The 20201-nt window shown below is 40.0% G+C and overlaps 1 protein-coding gene and 1 pseudogene across 2 annotated transcripts in view; both read right to left on the bottom strand.

Annotated features, from left to right (window-relative positions):
• Positions 1 to 20201, bottom strand: part of LOC306642717 (uncharacterized protein) — an 87411-nt gene that overhangs the window by 23289 nt on the left and 43921 nt on the right. The gene's annotated exons all lie outside the window — the stretch shown is intronic.
• Positions 3662 to 4852, bottom strand: LOC306642698 (DNA damage-binding protein 2-like; annotated as a pseudogene). Its single transcript has one exon. The product of its transcript is annotated as a DNA damage-binding protein 2-like (transcript).

Below are 20201 nucleotides of genomic sequence, written 5' to 3'. Positions count from 1 at the left end.
GAAGATACCTGGACAGATTTGAACTCTGGGCACTTCCCTGTCTGTCATATTCAGTAGTCAGCCTCAGGGCACTGAAACACTCCCTGGCCATTGAACACAGGGCTTGTCATCAAGCATTTTCTCATTGGACTGATAGGCCTGCATAGATAGGAGAGTCATGTTGTTCAGCTGACAGCAAGAGAATATCTATGTAATATGGAGTGCACTAAGCTGCGTTCAAATCATGTGAATCATGCAACCTGGCGTCTTGTAGCATTGCTGCTGACAGTGGTGGACACTGAGAAAACAAAACTGCCTTTGAAAAGCACCTCCTGCATTGTTAGCATCATACTCCAGAGGTAGGCAGGATGGCCATCGACCTGGAACCAGCCAGAACGTGTGCTCAGATCATGGTGACGATGCCCTGATTATTGCAGTCTCAAGTGAAGAAAGCAGTATGTTCTCCTGCATTATTTTTCAACCCTAGAGAGTGAAATACAGGTAGCGTTAAGTCAATGACTTCCACAGTTGTCAATTATTTGTCTTCTTTACTAGTAACAGTGACAATGGCACAGATAATACACAAACAGAATACGAATGTGTCCAGCATTCTACAGTCTCACTGTGCTTCAAGTCAAATCCCCAGAGCTCCCACAGCCAGGCTCTAGCATTGTGAAGTTTCAGTTTTATGGGTTTGATTAAAAGAAAGAAAACAAATTCAGTATGTGCTGCCTAAAACTTAGGGTTACTGGTTTTCTCATTTGAATGAAACACTTGTTATGGATCTCAAATTATCCTCTAGTTGCCTGTTTCTGGTGTTCTTTCCCTGCAGAGTAGACTTCGTGGCTCTCAGTTGAAGAAACTCTCTGAGGACAGGACCTTTGGCTTATTATCTTTTTCTCTTCCATTCCTAACCCAGACTGGGCACTTGATAAACATTTGATCTATTGTATTAAAGAGTGAACCGGCAGGTACTCATTTTGTTTTTTGTCTATTGAGAGGTCCCTCACCCCAGGTTCCCAAAGAGGTTTGACTGTCTGACTTATTTGCTTCATCTCATTACTGAGGCACGTAATAAGACCTGTGTGTGTTGCTGGGGACTGACCCCAGGGCCTTGCACATGCTGGGTATGTTAGGCCAGCACTCTAACTACTGAGTATATCCCTATCCCACAATTCCAATTCTTGCTTCTCCTCTCTACTTCATGACGTCTTTCCCTGGATTACAGTCTTCTGTGAAGAAGACAAAACCCTGTGATAAGATTTCTTCTCTCTCTTCTATTGTGGGACACTGTGTGATTGTATGTCTGACACGAGAACAAATCTTTGTACAGAGCCCGTCCATTTCAGAAACAAGTTTACTAACCAGATGATCACCAAAAGGATTAAGGCAAGATTTACCTTGGATAATCTTAGTTACTAATAACTCACCTATGAATGAACACAGACTCTTTTAAATAGTCTTGTCATTTATATTAATTATTACTTCTTTGATGATGATGATGATACCATGATGACAATGGTAGCAGACAAAATGTATTAAGTATCTCCCCCAAAAAGGGCAGAACTGTTAAATTCTTTAGTGAGTGTTTTCAAACTCAGGCCTTGTAACAACTCTGTGACATATGTCCAGTTACTCTGTTTTAACTCCAAGAAATCCAAGAAGGAGAGGGAATAGTTTAAAGTCACATGGTCAGTAAGTGACAGAACCAAGAATTAAATCTGTGTCCCCTGTCTCCAGAGCCTCCATTCTGACCCATTATGGTCTTTTGGTTGAAGTGGAATAGCCATAGAAAATGATAGATGCAATATCTAACTAATGAACTGGAAAGAAACCACCAGAAATGTCCATGACCTGCCCCGTGACCCAGTGTTCCACATTTCTCACCACAGGCATTTAGAGAAAGAATAAAATCATACCCCAGATCCTGGTGCACTGTCTTGATGGTGACCCAGTTCAAAGGCCCTCCTCACTGAAGGTCAGAACACAGAGAGGATACATGGGTACCTCTGGATCCTTTCAAAGCCTATCAAGCACATAAGTAGGCTTGAAATATGGCACAAATTAATAGAAAGAAAGATACAGTTGATGTTGGCAATCCTAGTCTTTTCATTTTTAGATGCATAAATAGTTTTCAAGTCCCATGATGTTCACACCATGAATTCCAAATTGGTCCAGTAGCCTCTGTTAGCCAATGTAACCAATCCTAGGTATCTGGATATCATGACAGCATCCCTCCTCCTGCTTTCTAGCACTATGTGGGATTGGACCAGAGACTCCTCAAACAAAGCCTGTTCTTGTTCACTGCATTGTCCAAGGGGACCTGGTTTGATGCTTCCCAGCATTGCCCTTACCAGTCTGACTCACCTTGCTGACTCAAAACAGACCAGAACTGGAAGTTGCTGCTGTGTTGCCTTATTCCCTACGTGCTCACTTGATGGCTTCTGAGAGGAAAAGGGGAAGGCTGCCAGTCTCAGTGTGGAGTCGACTCCAGCACTGCTTCCATCACCTCTGCGCCTCCACAGACTAAGGAGGAGTTGCCCACCTGCGTGGATGGCAGCATCTGTGGTCCAGAGGCAAGAAGTCTCCTGTGTAGTGGAAAGCTGCCATGCAGGGTGAGAGCTGAATTTCAGCAAGCCAGATACAGGTTCCTGAGGTAGGCTTGGGAGCCCTTCCTTGAGAGGCACAGAGGGTCAGTTTGTGGTTCTGTTATGTGAAAAGCCAGGTGAGCTGAAAGTGGTACAGCACAGTATGGTATCTAATAACAGCCATACAATTATCTTCCAGTGATGTACAGAAATGGCATGTTATAAGACTTTGCAGTGAGTTCCACCTCTCCATTTGACTGCTGCTAGGTCTCTGTATTTTCCATTAGTATTACCTTTTGCCAAGCAGAAAATGTTCTCTGCTTCTCAAGTCTAGACTTACGGTCATTAATATGTTTTTTACCATGTATTCCAACAGTATAGTACAGTAGTAGTATTAGTTGGACAGATATATCCTGATAGTTAATAGTTTTTAAATATTTTAAAATAACTCTGACAGGATCTATTTTTATGTTTGATCACAGATCACATTTTTATGGTAAACTGTTTAATCTTCAAATTAAACTTTGCCACGTTTTAACCAAGACTAAGTAATAGGAAAACTATCATAAGGTCTTTTTTTAAAATTTTTTGACAAATACTTTTATTTTGTAATAAATTTTTATTGATTTTTGTAGTGCTGAGGATCCAACCCAGTAATTCACACATACTAGGCAAGGGCTCCACCACTGTGCCACAACCCCGGCCCCATAAGGTCTTTATAACATTTTTTTAGTTCTTATAAAATATACTTTGAAGTATCATCATAAATATATCAAGTTGAACTAGCAAAAATAAATGTATAGACTACATTTAGTACCTATAGGACTCTTTGCTTTTAACTTTTTCCCTTTCAGTAACAAATTTACTAAATTTGGTAATTTGCATATGATTTCTTCATTAGTGAAAAAAATCTTGCTCCATATTAATTTTTCTTCTGTTTTTTTTCAGTTGGGTATGGTTGTATTGGCCTTGTCAATAGTGAGTACAAATCAAAAAAACATGCCCTGATCACTCAGCCACCACCTCACAGAAAGGAGAAAAGTACTTTAGCTTCAGGGTAAGCTTGACTCCAGGGTACCTACCCAGGGTAGGGTAGCTGGATCACCCTAAGTTTCTGGAGCTGTCAAAAGCTGTAACATTCCAACGTCCCAGTCCCTGTCCCACAGTGCCAATCTTCAATCCTAAGACTTGGATACTTTTGGCCCATTAACAAAGAGCTGCCTCTTCATAGCACTCATGTCCATTTGTGGCCTCCTAGCCATTGGCTGTGCCCACACTTTCTTCAATGGCTGTCATTTCCATTCCTCGGATTAGCCTCCTCCTGGCTCCAGATGAGAATGTGATAACCCATGGCAGAGGCCAGCATGTCCCAAATGGGGTTGAACTTGTTGAGGAAAATGATACCAGAAGATTCTGGGTCATAGAGCTGACACATCATCTTCCCAGAGCTTCCATCAAACACAGCAATCGTCCTTAATTCACATGGGGCACAACTTTTGAAATTAGGATCTGGGTATCGGCCCACAACAATGAGGTGGTACCGAGGATGCCAGGTCGCCTTGATGGGCGTTAGGCGCTGGAAATGACGGTGAGGGTGTAGGATCAGGCCCAGGGGACGGTCCCACTGGGAGACAGAGTAAACTCGGATCTCACTCTTCTGGTCAGTGGTCAGGAGCCCAGCTCCACCAGGGCTGAAACAAGCTGAGTTGACAGGATGCCTGTGTGACAACGAGTAGAGGAAGCTGACTTTGCCAGATTTTCACTGTCTGATCTACAGAAGCTGTGGCCAGTAACCAATCACAGCAGGGATTTACAGCCACATGGGTCACTTTCTTTTTGTGCATTCTGATATTCCAAAGTCCCTTTCCATCTGTTTTCAGCAGGATCACGTGCCCTATGTTGTCTCCTGTGACCACCACTCAGCTGTTGGCAGACACATCCAGGCTGCAAAAGAAGATGTTGCAGGTATCTAAGCTGGTAAAAACTCAGAGAGTGTTGCCTTTAAAGTCTTGCAGACGAGTTGTTCCCTCCATTGAGCAGGCAAAAAACTGGTTGGTATCAAGAAGGTTAATCTTCAGTACAGTGATGCATCCTCCAGCTCCAATCCCTTTAATGAAGGTGGGTTTTTCCTTTAGGTCGAAGTTCCAGAGCATGGTATCTCCCTCTTTGGAAGTGGCAGCCAGGGTGCTGGGATGAGTTGGGTGCCATGCCAAGGATGTAGCCCTTCTGTCAAAGGGGGCAGCCTTTTGGAATATCCAGTAAGAAGCCAGAGAGTGCAAAAAGGACTGCTGACCTGGAGATTAAACAATATGCTATTGTATGATGAATGGATAACAGAAGATATTAGGAAGGAAATTAAAAAATTCTCAGAGGTAAATGAGAACAAAGAAACATCATATCAAAATCACTGGGACACTATGAAAGCAGTACTTAGAGGAAAATTTATTTCATGGAGCGCATTCAATAAAAGAAGTAAAACTCAACAAATAAATGACCTAACACTACAGTTCAAAGCCCTAGAAAAAGAAGAACAAACCAGCACCAAAAGTAGTAGAAGACAGGAAATAGTTAAACTTAGAGCTAAATCAACGAAATTGAAACAAAAGAAACAATACAAAAAATTGACAAAATAAATAGTTGGTTCTTTGAAAAAATAAACAAAATTGATAAACCTTTAGCTACACTAACAAAGAGAAGACGAGAGAAAACCCAAATCACTAAAATTCGGAATGAACAAGGAAATATCACAACAGACACGAGTGAAATACAAAACATAATTAGAAGCTATTTGGAAAATCTATAGTCCAACAAAACAGAAAATTTCGAAGACATCAACAGGTTTCTACAGACATATGAATTGCCTAAAGTGAATGAGGAGGGCATGCACAATTTAAATAGACCAATTTCAAGTAATGAAATAGAAGAAGTCATCAAAAGCCTACCAACAAAGAAAAGTCCGGAACCAGATGGGTTCTCAGCCGAGTTCTTCAAAACCTTTAAAGAAGAGCTCATTCCAATACTTCTCAAAGTATTCCATAAAATAGAAGAGGAGCGAACCCTCCCGAACTCATTCTGTGAAGCCAATATTACCCTGATACCTAAACTAGACAGAGACACATCGAGGAAAGAAAATTTCAGACCAATATCCTTAATGAACAGTGATGCAAATGTTCTCAACAAAACTTTAGCAAATCGCATACAAAAACATATTAAAAAGATAGTGCACCATGATCAAGTGGGGTTTCATCCCAGGGATGCAAGGTTGGTTCAACATCCGGAAATCAATAAATGTAATTCACCATATCAATAGACTTAAAGTCAAGAATCACATGATTATTTCAATAGATGCAGAAAAAGCAGTTGATAGAATACAACACCCCTTCATGCTCAAAACACTAGAAAAAATAGGGATAGTGGGAACATTCCTTAACATTGTAAAGGCCATCTATGCTAAGCCCATAGCTAATACCATTCTAAATGGTGAAAAACTGAAAGCATTCCCCCTAAAAACTGGAACAAGGCAGGGATGCCCTCTTTCACTACTTCTATTCAATATCGTCCTTGAAACTCTAGGCAGAGCAATTAGACAGACCAAAGAAATTAAAGGGATACAAATAGGAAAAGAAGAATTCAAACTATCCCTGTTTGCTGATGATATGATTATATACTTAGAGGAACCAGGAAATTCCATCAGAAAACTTGTAGAACTCATAGGTGAATTCAGTAAAGTAGCGGGATATAAGATCAATGCACATAAATCTAATGCATTTTTATACATAAGTGATGAATCTTTGGAAAGAATAATTAGGAAAACTACCCCATTCACAATAGCCTCGAAAAAAATAAAATATTTGGGAATCAATCTCACAAAAGAAGTGAAAGACCTCTACAATGAGAACTACAGAACACTAAAGAAAGAAATTAAAGAAAACCTTAGAAGATGGAAAGATCTCCCATGTTCTTGAATAGGAAGAACTAATATTGTCAAAATGGCCATACTACCAAAAGTGCTATACAGATTCAATGCAATTCCAATTAAAATCCCAATGATGTACTTTACAGAAATAGAGCAAGCAATTATGAAATTCATCTGGAAGAATAAGAAACCCAGAATAGCTAAAGCAATCCTTAGCAGAAGGAGCAAAGCAGGGGGTATCGCAATACCAGATCTTCAACTCTACTACAAAGCAATAGTAACAAGAGCGGCATGGTTTTGGTACCAAAATAGAAAGGTAGATCAATGGTCCAGAATAGAGGACATGGACACAAACCCAAATAAATACAATTTTCTCATACTAGACAAAGGGGCAAAAAATATGCAATGGAGGAAAGATAGCCTCTTCAACAAATGGTGCTGGGAGAATTGGAAATCCATATGCAACAGAATGAAACTAAGTCCATATCTCTCACCCTGCACAATACTAAACCCAAAATTTATTCATGACCTCGGAATCAGACCAGAGACCCTGCATATTATCGAAGAAAAAGTAGGTCCAAATCTTCAACATGTCGGCTGAGGACTTCCTCAACAGGACTCCCATAGCACAAGAAATAAAAGCAAGAATCAATACCTGGGATAGATTCAAACTAAAAAGCTTTCTCTCAGCAAAGGAAACTATCAGCAATGCGAAGAAAGAGCCTACAGAGTGGGAGAAAAATCTTTGCCAATCATAATTCAGATAGAGCACTAATCTCCAGAATCTATAAAGAACTCAAAAAACTCTACACCAAGAATACAAATAACCCAATCAACAAATGGGCTAAGGATATGAACAGACACTTCACAGAAGAAGATCTACAAGCAATCAACAAACACATGGAAAAATGTTCAACATCTCTAGTAATAAGAGAAATGCAAATCAAAACTACCCTAAGATTCCATCTCACCCCGATTAGAATGGCGATTATCAAGAATACAAGCAACAACAGGTGTTGGCGAGGATGTGGGGAGAAAGGTACACTCATACATTGCTGGTGGGGCTGCAAATTAGTGCAGCCACTCAGGAAAGCAGTGTGGAGATTCCACAGAAAACTTGGAATGGAAGCACCATTTGACCCAGCTATCCCACTCCTTGGCCTATACCCAAAGGACTTAAAATCAGCATACTACAGAGATACAGCCACATCAATGTTCATAGCTGCTCAATTCACAATAGCCAGATTGTGGAACCAATGTAGATGCCCTTCAATTGCTGAATGGATAAAGAAACTGTGGTATATATATATATACAATGGAATATTACTCACCCATAAAGAATGATAAAATTATGGCATTTGCAGGCAAATGGATGAAATTGGAGAATATCATGCTAAGTCAGATAAGCCAATCTTTCAAAAAACCAAAGGATGAATGATCTTGCTGATAAGTGGATGATGGGGGGTGGGAGTGGTTAGTGTTAGGGTTAGAGTTAGGGTTAGGGAGGGGGGCAAGAATGGAAGAAGGAAGGACTGTATAGAAGGAAAAAGAGGGGTGGGGGGTGAAGGGAAAAAAATAACAGAATGAATCAAACAACATTACAGTATGTAAATTTATGATTACACAAATGGTACACCTTTACTCCATGTACAGAGAAACAACATGTATCCCATTTGTTTCAATTAAAAAAAAAAAAAAAAAAAAAAAAAAAGGACTGCTGAAGACCCTGCACCCTGCACCTGCAGTAGTGATGGCCAGGCAGCTTTGCCCAACTTAAGCTGCTAGAGGGCCCTGAGGATGCTGCTGCATGGTGGTGGGACCTGCAGGCTAGCCAACACCGCCCAAAGGCAGCCTGAGTCATACCTCCTGCTAGAACCTGAGCTCTTCACTCTGAGCTTCTTGGCCTCGGGCTCCAGCTCCTGGCGACTTCTCTTGCTCTGGAGGCGCATCACCACGCTGGGGATCTTCTGGACTTTGGGCATTTCCTGAGAGCCATCGCGTCCTTGGAGCGAAGGGTTACCGTGCCCTATGCTGAGACCATGGAGGAAGAAGGACTGAGAAGCTTCAGGGAGAGACAGAGCTGAAGCTGGGACTCCCGCGCGGCCACAGGCAGCTCTGTGGAGCCTGCCTCCCGCCAAATACTCCACAGGCCAGCTCGCGTCCAGCCCCAGCCCCGCCCCTCCTAATTTTTCTTAAAGTAACTATTTTCTAAAGTCCCTTTATAAGCAGAATCAACAATTATTTTTGTTATTGGAAGAGAGAGAAGAGCCAGATAAAACAATAGACAATCACAAATTATTTATATGGTAGAAGAGTGTTGAGTTTTGTAGAACAAAGCTCATTTAAGGGCCATCTCACTGTCTCTTACTAAATTTTATGAATCAAGATCTATGCAGTGTTGACTATCCCTGTGACAAAGTTCTCCTCCCTGGGCCTTAACATTTTTGTGTCCAAGCCCTCACTCGTAGCACAGATTGACCACCATGATAGATCATTTATGAAGAGGAACATTTGCTTACCCATAATCCAGATTCACTATCATGTCATGTGTGAAAGTTCTGCCCAGATTCAGGGGAAGAAATTAAATAAAATATATTGCCTTGGGAATTAAATTTCTCTATAAATATCCTGTCAACCCTCTAAGACAAAGAAGTATTATTAGTATATGGAAGGAAAATGATGACAGAAAAAGGTAAATGTCATCCACAAATCACAGTGAGAAATACCACTCCTAGCAGGAAGGGACAAGAGTCCTATTTTCTCCTGCCATATTATATCCATTTTCTCTCCCATCCCCCCAAAAAGTGAATTTAGAATTTAGAAAGTTTTATTTCAGTATATTAGACACATTAGCAAAGGCTGCCCAAAATGTTGCATGTTCAAGAACATATTAAATCAGACAAAAAAATCATATAGCAAATTAATATGACAAACATATTTCTTTAATTAGTAATAGGACTAATTAAAACTACTTCTCCATTCCTAAATGCCTTCTGTGAGCACTTCCTAAAGCTGACCTCCATGCAAATTTTTCAGGTAAGAGTGGTTTAGAAAACATTCAATGTTTATTCAACATTAAGGAAGAAAAAAACCTAAATTCTATATTTACAACTATCATGCGATTCCAGGTAATTCCTAGAATTGGAAAGAATTTCACCCAAGACTGGAGGAGCCTAGCATGGTATATGGTATACTTTTATTAGTTTTCATGTATAACATGGATTGATTCTAATGTGACTTTTTTCCCCCTGCCAAGCATACATACATATATATATATGTATGTATATATATGTATCTATTCATATAGGCTGAATGAATACTAGTTCTCTAACACGTAATTTTTTTTTATGTTGGGTTCATTTTTTTTATCTAAGCACTTATTCCTGAAACAAAAGTGAGTTACTTAGAAATATGACAGTATGCAAGTATTCACTTTCCATTCCTTATCTTTGAATGGATTTGATGCACAAGTTTGTTCAAACTGAATAGTGCACAGAATTTCAAGAGCTGGGAAGAATCTTAGAGGTCATCTCTTCTTAACCTTTCATTTTAAAGACAAAACAAAAAAAAGAAAAGTTAAAATGCTTCCTCCGGGGAGGGGGCCCCACCACTGCGAATCCTAATTTACAGTTTCTGCATAGATTGCTTTCATGTGACTTTTCTGATGGCTGCTTAACTGAGTGATGTCAGCTCTGCTAATTTCATGCCATGTCAGTGGCAATTCATAGGACACACAATTAATTCGAGAATGTCATATTTTTGTAGTGCAGCTAGGTGAGTTCCTCTAAGCAACAAGTCTTTATTCATGACAGACACCAGGTGCCTGGGGAAAGTGCTAGACCCAGAAAGGGCCTGCATGATGGAGTGCCAGGCCAGTGGCACAATTACAGTCAGTTAGTCTGCTCCCTCAAACTACCAAGCAGTGAATTTGTAATTGAGCTGAGCATTTTTTTTTTTGAAACTTTTATTGAAGTATATCGCACACACTAAGAAATGCACAAATTGTAAGTGTACAGCATGGTGTTACAAATAAAACAACCTTTGTAACCAGAATTCAGATAAAGAAGTGAAACATTACCAGCATCCCAAAGACTCTTCTTGTATTCCGTCAGTACCCAGTATTCTAACTTGTACCATTGATTGGTTTGCCTGCTTTGTACTTCATATCCATGGAATATGTGGAATATGTGTTTGACTTCATCGGTTTTATGTTTTTAGGTTCATTCATATTTTTGTATGTAATTGTTTATTCATTCCCATTGGGCTGGGCATTTGTTATTAAAGCTTCATTTTACTATTTTCTGTGCAACAAACATTTAACATTGTACTCATTCAAGAAAAAAGAAAAGCACCCTTTGAGTTACCTATAGGATAGCTAATCTCTTTAGGACCCTAATAATAATATGCAAATATTTGCCTACCATTTTGATTATAATTACAAATATAAGTCTAGATTTATATCCTGGAGAAGAAAATTACTCATTAAAGGAGTAAATTACAGGGAGATTCTTAAATATTCAGTCTTAAGTTTGTCTGATTTAATATGTTCTTTAATATGTTCTCACCTGAGCTATCCAGCTGCTTTATTGTGTCTGGCATTATGATTGTAACCGAGTAGAAGGCCATGGAACCTTACTCTTTCTTCCCTTCCTGGTGGCCATCAAAGGTGTCTGGCTTTGAGAACTTGTAAAGTGCCAATATTTGATGGTGGGTAACTGACCACCAATTGTCAAAACTGGTCCCAAATGAAACTGTTCATCCATAATTCCTTCTGCCATATAACATGCAACTGCCCGGCAGCAAAAATGAATGAGCTCTAAATTTTCTGTTGAGCTGGTCTTCAATGGGGCTGTCTTTCATATGCTTTTCCAACATTTGCTGAGAGCCAAGAGCAGAGTGGAAGGTCCTCAGGCAAAGAGAGTGGCTAAACACAAAAATATTCCCCCCAAAATATTCTAGATTCAATTCATGGATAATTAAAGCAAAACACAGGAGTCATTCATTCTAGACCAAAATAATGTTTTTCTTGCTAAGGAACTTTAAAAAAAATTTTTTTCAATGTTTACTGTCTGAAAGAGGCTTATAAGTTACACTTCTTGCATCCAGAATGTGTAGAAACTCCAGCTATAAATGTCTCCACAGTGAATGCACTGCACGGCATGCTATAATCACAGCTGGCTAGGTAATTTATGCTGCTCAGGGACTGTAGTTTTTTAATAGATTGAACTGTTAGTTTTCAGGAGGATGTAATGAAATATTGAACCAGATGCCACTGGTCTGCCATGCATGTGGGGCTGTGAGAAATGAGGAAGTGTTCCTTTGTGAACAGCTCAGACTTGGTGAGTGGGGGAATAGCTGGGATCTTAGTGAAAGAATCAGAGCTTAGAGAAAACATGGCAGGTGTGCTGCAAATGTGTTTGCGCCTAAGTCCCATGCTCATTTGAAATGGAAGGCTGAGTTTAGCCTGTGGCACTTTTAATTACCTAAAAAAATTGTCTAAATCTGGAAGTAGGTAAGCAAGGCTGAGGTTTCTCTGAGTCCAGTGTTAAGACTCTAAAAGTCACTATTTCCACCAGACTTGCTTTTGCTGTATTCCCTGTCCAACAATATCACCAGGAAAAATGGCATTTGGATTGATCTACAAGATTTTTAAATTCTCTTTGCAATGAAATTCTTACAAATCACTTTGTGAACCCTGACAATAAGTCTGTTTTACTAAAAGTTAGGGCTAGTTCTCAAAAAACAATTAACATAGCAGTTTAATTTTTAATTTTTTTTCTATTAGGAAAGAGACTTTTAGAGAGCCACCTTCTCTTCTTTGTAAGTAGTTATTCCAACATTAAATACTTTTAGCATCTTCCTGTTTAGCTTAAGATTTTTAAACTTTGACTTTTTAAATGTACCTTTTGTTGTCCTTTTGAAGAAAGCCTCTTGTTTTTGTCAATTTGACCAGTACCCAAGAGCACTCAGCAGGGGTCACATGCCAGAAGCAATGAGAAGGCTGCAGCATGGTTCTTTTCTGTACTTTATTTTTGCTCATAAAGCAAAACTTGTGGGTATTCATTCCAGTGTATAAGGATTCGTGTCCCTGAGAAGATTCTGTTTAGATAACTGAATCTCTACTGTCCCGTGGATTAGCTCTTAACTATGTGAAACTGAAAGTTGTCAGTTTTCACAAGTACTTTTGAATAGAAGTGGACAATCTTTCATTCAATAGCAGCAGTTGAAAGCCTTGCTTATTTAGCCCCATCTGGTCCTGGGCCAACCCTCTGCAGCTCATCATAGAAAAGAAAGGGGTTGAAAACCAAAGCAAGGGAGATAGCTCCTCTTGTCAAGTTCCTAGTGAAAACCCTGGTGACTGCTCTGTGCCTTTTTATTTGTACCCATTTTATAGGACAGTAGTTAACTACAAGAGAACTGGTGGAAGAAGAATATTAAGATACTTCTGAAAGAAATACTAAGCTTATCCTAGTTTGGGAGAACAGGCCTTGGGCTGTGTCCAGGGACCTGGTGTTCACTTCAGCAGGGACACTAAGCCAGTCAGTAGCAAGTCCCCGGACACTCATGATTGATCAATTCAAACACTACTTTAAATTCCTTAGCACTGCTAATTTATGATTCCATCATTACCAGCTTTGATCTTTATAACAAATAAATAAGATAAACTAATGCATGGATTCCTTTTGGGAGAATTCTCATTCAATTATTTGATTTGTTCATTTCTATGACATGCACTCCAGCCTGTCAGACGGGCATCCTTAAATTAATAAAACTTATTTTTTCTTACATCACATTGCACACAATGGCTACAAATACAGTTTGAAATCTATTTTGTATTCTCCAAGGCCTCCGACCTGGCCCTCAGTTACTCCTTTTACGGAAAGAAGGACTGAATGTCGTCCCTATATCGTGCACATCATTTCATCACCTTAAAGGAAAAGCATGAATTTATAAAAGAAGGATTGATATTTTCAGACACTTACCTTCTGTCACAAAGATTTATGTGACGGATGAAAGATGACAAGTGGTACAAGTTAACGTGACTTTTCCTGTGTAACACTTCAAGTTTTGCCCTATTTGCCCTATAGACTGACCCACTCCCTGCAACACATTGGAGGTGTGGTCCTCCCAGCTTTGTTTTGTGGTCTGCTGCTATTCATAGCCCATTAAAAGCTGTGTACTCAGTGCATTAGGAAATTCAACTTTGTGCAGGACAGAGCTGTTCCAAGACACAGCAGTGTGTTCCTCATAGTGTTCTGGAACCCTCTGCTTTAAAATCACCTGAGGTGCTTACAACAGTGACTGTTTCTTGGTCATACCTCCAGGCACAGTGGATCTGAATGTAGAGCAGAGAAGGCTGGCACCACGAGTTCCCTGTGTGATAGTGTTCCTTACAGATAGTGGTCCTTACAGATATTTAAGAACCACTGTCCAGAGGGTCGGGCCAGCCACAGACATTCCCACGTATTTCAGGATCCTAGCTGTGAGGAAGCTTCTGAAGCACAGAATGTTGTCTTAAACACAAGGACAAAAATATTTCTACCTCGTCTCGGGAGAGCACATCTGAAGCAGAAGAAAGATTTCGAGGGAACCTAATTCTGTGGTGCTGATTCATTTCCATTGGTGCTCCGAGACCATCCCATAGCAAACACCTGTTGGTGCAGTCTTAAACAGATGGCAGATGAACTAACCAATCCAGCACTGTTATTACTTGTACCAGACTGTGATGATGCATAAAACCAAGCTTGGCATGCATGTGTGTGCACTTATGTATTCACACACATACACATCCTTTTTTCTTCATTTGTGATATATTTAATTTTCATTCCTTTTAATAAAGGGCTTTGTTCAGGTCAGGGATCAGGAGTGGTAGAGGTCTGGAGCTGTGACTCAGTGGTAGAGCACTTGGCTAGCACTCATGAGGCACTCATTCGATCCTTAGCACTGCATATAAAAATAAGCAAATAAAATAAAGGCATGCTATCTACGACTACAATTAAAAGAAGTTTTAAAAAGTGGTAGAGAGAAAATTTGATTTATTAATTGAATATTGAGATACTTAATTCTTCAAGGAACTAAGCCCTGTGATGACAAATATCAGACTGAATCTCAAAAGTATTATAATGTGGTAGGACACAAGCATGTCCATAAAGACAACTTGAGGGTAAAAATGGTAAAACAGTGTAAGATGTACAGATACAGGCTTCAGAAGGAAAACTTGCTTATAGCTGGAAGAATCAGAAAAACCATAAGGAGGAAGGGCAATTGTGCTGAAATTCTCAGCTGTGAAAAATGCAAAACAGATGATATACGTGCCGTTCAAGTCAATATTATTAATATTTCCATAATATTTTATTACACTTGAAATAAACAGAGCCCCCAGCTTTCTTCATTTCCTATTAGTGCCTGTGCCGAGTGACACAAACAGGCCAGGAGAGGAAAGTGCTGTTTTCAAACAAAGGATATTGGTCCATTTATAAAGCAAATAAAAAGATTTTAGTGCAATTTTGGAAGTAAACCTAAAGACCAAAGTGAAGACACATGGATTTGGGATTTTACAACCTAAGTAGGTAGAATTCTCACCATTTTATTTCCTGTGTGACAGTGAACAACAAAAATAATCATTATGACAATATCTTTATCAGGAATGAATGGGGTATCCCCTTGCAGGAGGGTGATGAGATTAAATAAAATAGCAAAAACACAGACATGTGGCCCAGGGAGAGTCCAGCTGCTGGCTTTGTTTCTGCCCCTCCCGTGCACCACACTCAGTGCTTCATAATGAAATGAACTTGCCCTGTCTCTAATGACCCCAGCCACGAATACAAATCCCATCCACTTGTGGCCTAATTGCGGGTCTGAAGTGCAATAGGACAGTTTGTCAAATAATCACTCAAGACGCCAAATCAAGGGAAGAGGGGCGATAGGTGTGTCTTTTACTCTAGAACCTTCTCTCCTGTTAGCCCACCAACCCAATGGTTCCTTTACCCTTTTTTGCACACTACAGTCACCTAAGGAAAGTTTGCAAACATGCCCCAGTTCGTGTCCAGTCTATTCCACAAATCTAGAAATCAGAATTGCTTTCTGCACCCAGATGCCTTCTGGTGCCAGGACAGAGTGGCAAGAAAGAAAGGAAAGGTAGGCCTAGGCCTTGCAGGACTCCCACTATCCCACTTACATGGAAAGGTGACCACCTGACCATTCCCCATCTGGAAGCTCCCTGGAGGCCAGCTTCATGCTCTGCTAACTCTGCTGGGTTTCTCAAGGACCAACTGAACTTGCTAGACCTCAGTGTTGTGACAGGGCAAAAGGTATCTTTGCCAAGAGCAATCCAGCCCATGCCCAGGGGAACATTGCTACTTATGTTACCACAGCACTGTACTAAGTTCTTTCAGGAAAATAGTTTTCCAACAGTGTAAACAGAGTACTGCCTGAGAGCCCCTAGATTACCTTCACCCTTGAGATCTTGAATTAAGTGCTTTTCAACTGAATCAGGATATTAGGAACCATGTTTTTCTTGCCTATTAATTGGGCAAACCAAACCATTTTGAAAAGTGCACTGAGAAATATTTTACTGGGGATATTTCCCTCCATTTAAACAAGGTTCATAAAGAAAAAATGATTTTGCCCAAAACAGATGTGTAAAAATACATGTTTGCAGATTACTTTTCTATATTGTTGGTATCCTATTTGTTACCATATTAAAGTCACCTAGTAATAAATTAAGAATCCATTTGTTAAAATAACATGGAATCAGGATGGAGGCTATCATTTCTATCAATAGCACCACACATAGTCTTTCCCACCAATCCAGAGTTCCCCACCATTCTTGAAATTTAATCACCTTTGCTGTAGGTAAAGCTCCACCTTGTGGTTCTGGACAGTATTAGTTACTAGAAAGTGAACTGCTCTCAGCCTCTCCCAGAGTATCAGCATTCAAAATCCTTGTTGGTAATCCATGAAAGCCCTGTGTTCCCAGGGCCATGATATAAGTGTTTTTAGAGCTCTTCTGCATAGGTGGAAGTGAAAAATATATAAATAACAGGTAAAGAGGAGGTCAGGTGTTAAGAGCTGATGAGAACTTTGGGAAATCTCTGTGGCTTCAGGAAGAACCTGTTCAATCTATTCCTGGTCCTACACAACCAATTAAATGGGTAGGCCAAGATAAAAGGCCATCTAGCCTTTTCTATGTGATAAGAAAACAGTAACATTAGATATGAGACCTTTCAGAATTGGCAACGATGCTTAAGACCTGAAGCTTGGCTGCATCTGGGAAAAGAAATTTCACTAGGATATGTTAGATCACTCTGTTTTAATGTTTCTGTCCAACAGTGTAGGTCTGGGCAGGGGTTGTAGCTCAGTGGTAGAGTGCTTGCCTAGCATGCATGAGGCACTGGGTTCAATCCTCAGCACTACATATAAATAAATAAAGTAAAGGTCCATTGATGACAAAAAAAATTTTTTTAAAAAGCAGTGTAGGTAAATGTCAGTTTTCTAGAATGTAATATTTATAGTTCTGCCTTTTGCCTGCATTATCTTGCTTTTAGGGAGACAAACACTGCACTGTCTGGGAACATGCTCTATGGCCTTTGGATTTGATGTATTCTGGTTTGAATGACAGCTGAGTTTGTTAATTATGACTGCTCTGTACCTTGGAGGAAATCTAATAAAAATTTTTGTCATATCATTTAAAAGAAATGGTATGGTGGCTTCTTGAAACACTTGGAATAAGCTTGAGACCTCTAGCAGAGAATGAATAGTTTAACTTGAGATCTATAATCACTTTGTAGATAGATAGGAGGATGACTGAATTTTTTTATTAACTTTTTTAAAAAGTTCAATATTTGATATAGGTGTTTGGAAACCAAAGTGACTAAAAATGTTGAAGGCACTTAGAATTCTGGGATACATTTAAAGAGGTTGTGTATTGCTGACCTGATTTTAAAGATTCAAATCTATTGGTACTATAAGAGTTTTTTTGGCAAGTATTTATTTTATCTTCCATTAAAAATCAATACATGTTCATTACATAAAATTGAAACAATATAAAAAGATGATAAATTACTTCTATTTCTACTGCTATTAACATTTCATGTACTGCTTTCAGTTTTATTTTTTGTCATCTTATGTACTATGGTCCTGCCTTAGGCTAGATTGCACTTTTTACAATTATCTGCAGCCAACCAAGGTCCAAAACTATTAAATGGAAAATTCCAGGAATAAATAATTCCTAAGTTGTAAACTGCATGCCGTTCTGAATAATGTGGTGAACTCTTTCTCCAGCTGCTCAGTCCCTACTCAGGACATGAATCATCCTTCGTCCAGGATGTCCACACTACCTGCCTGTTAGTCACTTAGATGCTATATGGATGACCAGGTCTAATGTCATAACACCAGTGCATTTGTACACATAACCTTTTTTGACCTAAAGGGCCCCAAAGTGCAAGAGTGTAGTGATAACACTCTTAGATGTGCTAAAAAGAAGCCAGTGTGTCCTTTAAATGAAAAGGTGAGATTAAAACAAGATGTTTTGAAAGATCACATTCGCATAACATTTAATTCAGTATATTGTTATAACTATTTTATTTTATTAATTATTGCTCTAGTTTGAGACCAGTGGTCTCTTCATGGGGACATCCACTTTGCTAGCAGCCTTCTTCTCAGCCCAGGTCAACAGCCTCTGCTTCTTCTGTTTCATCTCTGGTCTTGTGGGTAAGCTTAAGCAGCTGGGTGGTTGTTTGGCAATCCACGTCCTGGCTGAACTGGTTAATTGCAGAGGCACTTTCAGCCTCTTATAGAGAATAGCCCTTTGATGTTGCAGGCAGATGTACTGGGGTCATTTTACAAAGTGGGTAAGGTATGGGCTACAACTCCGGTCAGTGCCAAAGTTCTATGCCTCTTCTTGAACAAAGGGTTCACCACCTTCTTGGCTTCCTGCTTCTTGACCACAGTGGGGGCCAGGGCTACCTTCTTCCCCTCGGCCTTTTTCCTTTCAGCATCTTGGGCAAATGGAGAGAGGAGAAAGAATTGTGCATAATAAATAAGCAGCCACAGATTACCTTTTTTTTCTTCTTTTATTGGAACATTATATATAATAGTGGGGTTTGTTACCTGTGTCTGCGCACACAACATAACAACATAGTTGGCTCAACTGTTTCCCCTAGTACCTCTTTCCACCACTGCCCTCCTCCTGGTGACCTTCCTCTACCCCACTGGTCTCCCCTCTATTTTCATGAGATTTCAGCTCACTTCCCTTCCCCACTTTTTCCCTCTCTAGCTGCCAAATATGAGAGAAAACATATGAACTTTTGTTTTCTGAGTCTGGCTTGTTTCACTCAACGTAATGCTCTCAAGTTCCATCCATTTTCCAAATGCTATAATTTCATTCTTGATGGCTGAATAAACTCCACTGTGAATATATATACATATTTCCTATACCCATTTATCTGTTGATGGACACCAAGGCTGGTTCCATACCTTGGGCATTATGAATTGTGACTGTATAAGTGTGGGTATGCACATACTGCTATAGTAATTTTAATTATCTTCAATAAATACCGAGAAGTGGCTGGGTCATACTGGTTTTTAAAGCTCTCAAATTTCAAATTATTACTATAACAATAATGTTAGATGTAACTATATCAATTATGATATTATTAGATATGTTGAGTTAATTATATATTATGCTGTATGTATTGTAACATTATGAATCTCAGGTGGTGAACTTTGGAAGCATCTGAATGATTAGTAATCCAGGAAGCCTAGGCAAGGATCCTGCAGCCATGTAAATGAGTGCTGCCCCGGGATGTGACCAGCTCTCACTGTCACCTGGCCAGTGACTGTATCCCACATGGTGGCCCCTTCTACATTTCTTCTCTCCTCAGTCAGAAGAGGGTGTGAAAGCCAGATGGCCACAGTGATTCAATGATTCCCATCTCCTGGAATGTGTCTCCCCTTTGTGTAATCTCCACCCTCACTTTACCAAGATGGTCAGTGTGACCAATACAATACAGCACATGGTAGAGTGACTATGTCACTTTCCAGATCAAGTTATAAAGCACACTGACTCACCCCATCACCCTGCAATTGGGTCACTAGCTCTGGGTGGAACCAGTTACAGTGTCTTGAGGACACTCAGCCAAGCCTGTGTAGAGGCCTGCCCACAACACTCAAGGGAGGGCTCAGGTGACTGCAGCTTGTGGCAGAATAGGCCAGCTACACCACCCCTAATCCTGACCCTCAGGAACCTGTGTGAGAGAACATGTCTGTTACTTGTTATGGTTTGGATCCATAATGTCCCCAAAGTCTCTCATGTTGAAGTCTTGTCTCCAGTGCAGCAATGTTCAGAGGTGGGGCTATTGGAAAGTGATTGAATCATGGGGGCTCAGATCTCATTAATGAATTAATCGATTCTCAGCTGAACGAACTGCTGGGAGGTGGTGGGACCTGCTGAAGGAAGTACGTCACTGGGGGTGAGACCAGGAAGGTATTTCTTGTCACCTGCTCCTTCCTCTCTCTTTTAGCTTCCTGGCAGCCATGAGCTCAGCAGCTTTCCTCTGACATGCCTTTCTATGATGCTGTTACTGCTTTGGTGCCTGCTGACTGAAATCTTGTTCTAAACAGCTAAGTTTGGGGGTAAATGGACACAAAGCAATAGGTAACTAATACAGAGTGATGTTCATCTGGAAAGGCTCTGCCTTTCCCTCTTTGTGCCCTCT

This window comes from Sciurus vulgaris, assembly GCF_902686455.1.
Source record: "Sciurus vulgaris genome assembly, chromosome: 13".
NCBI lineage: Eukaryota > Metazoa > Chordata > Mammalia > Rodentia > Sciuridae > Sciurus > Sciurus vulgaris.
This window is presented reverse-complemented; position numbering and strand designations above follow the sequence as displayed.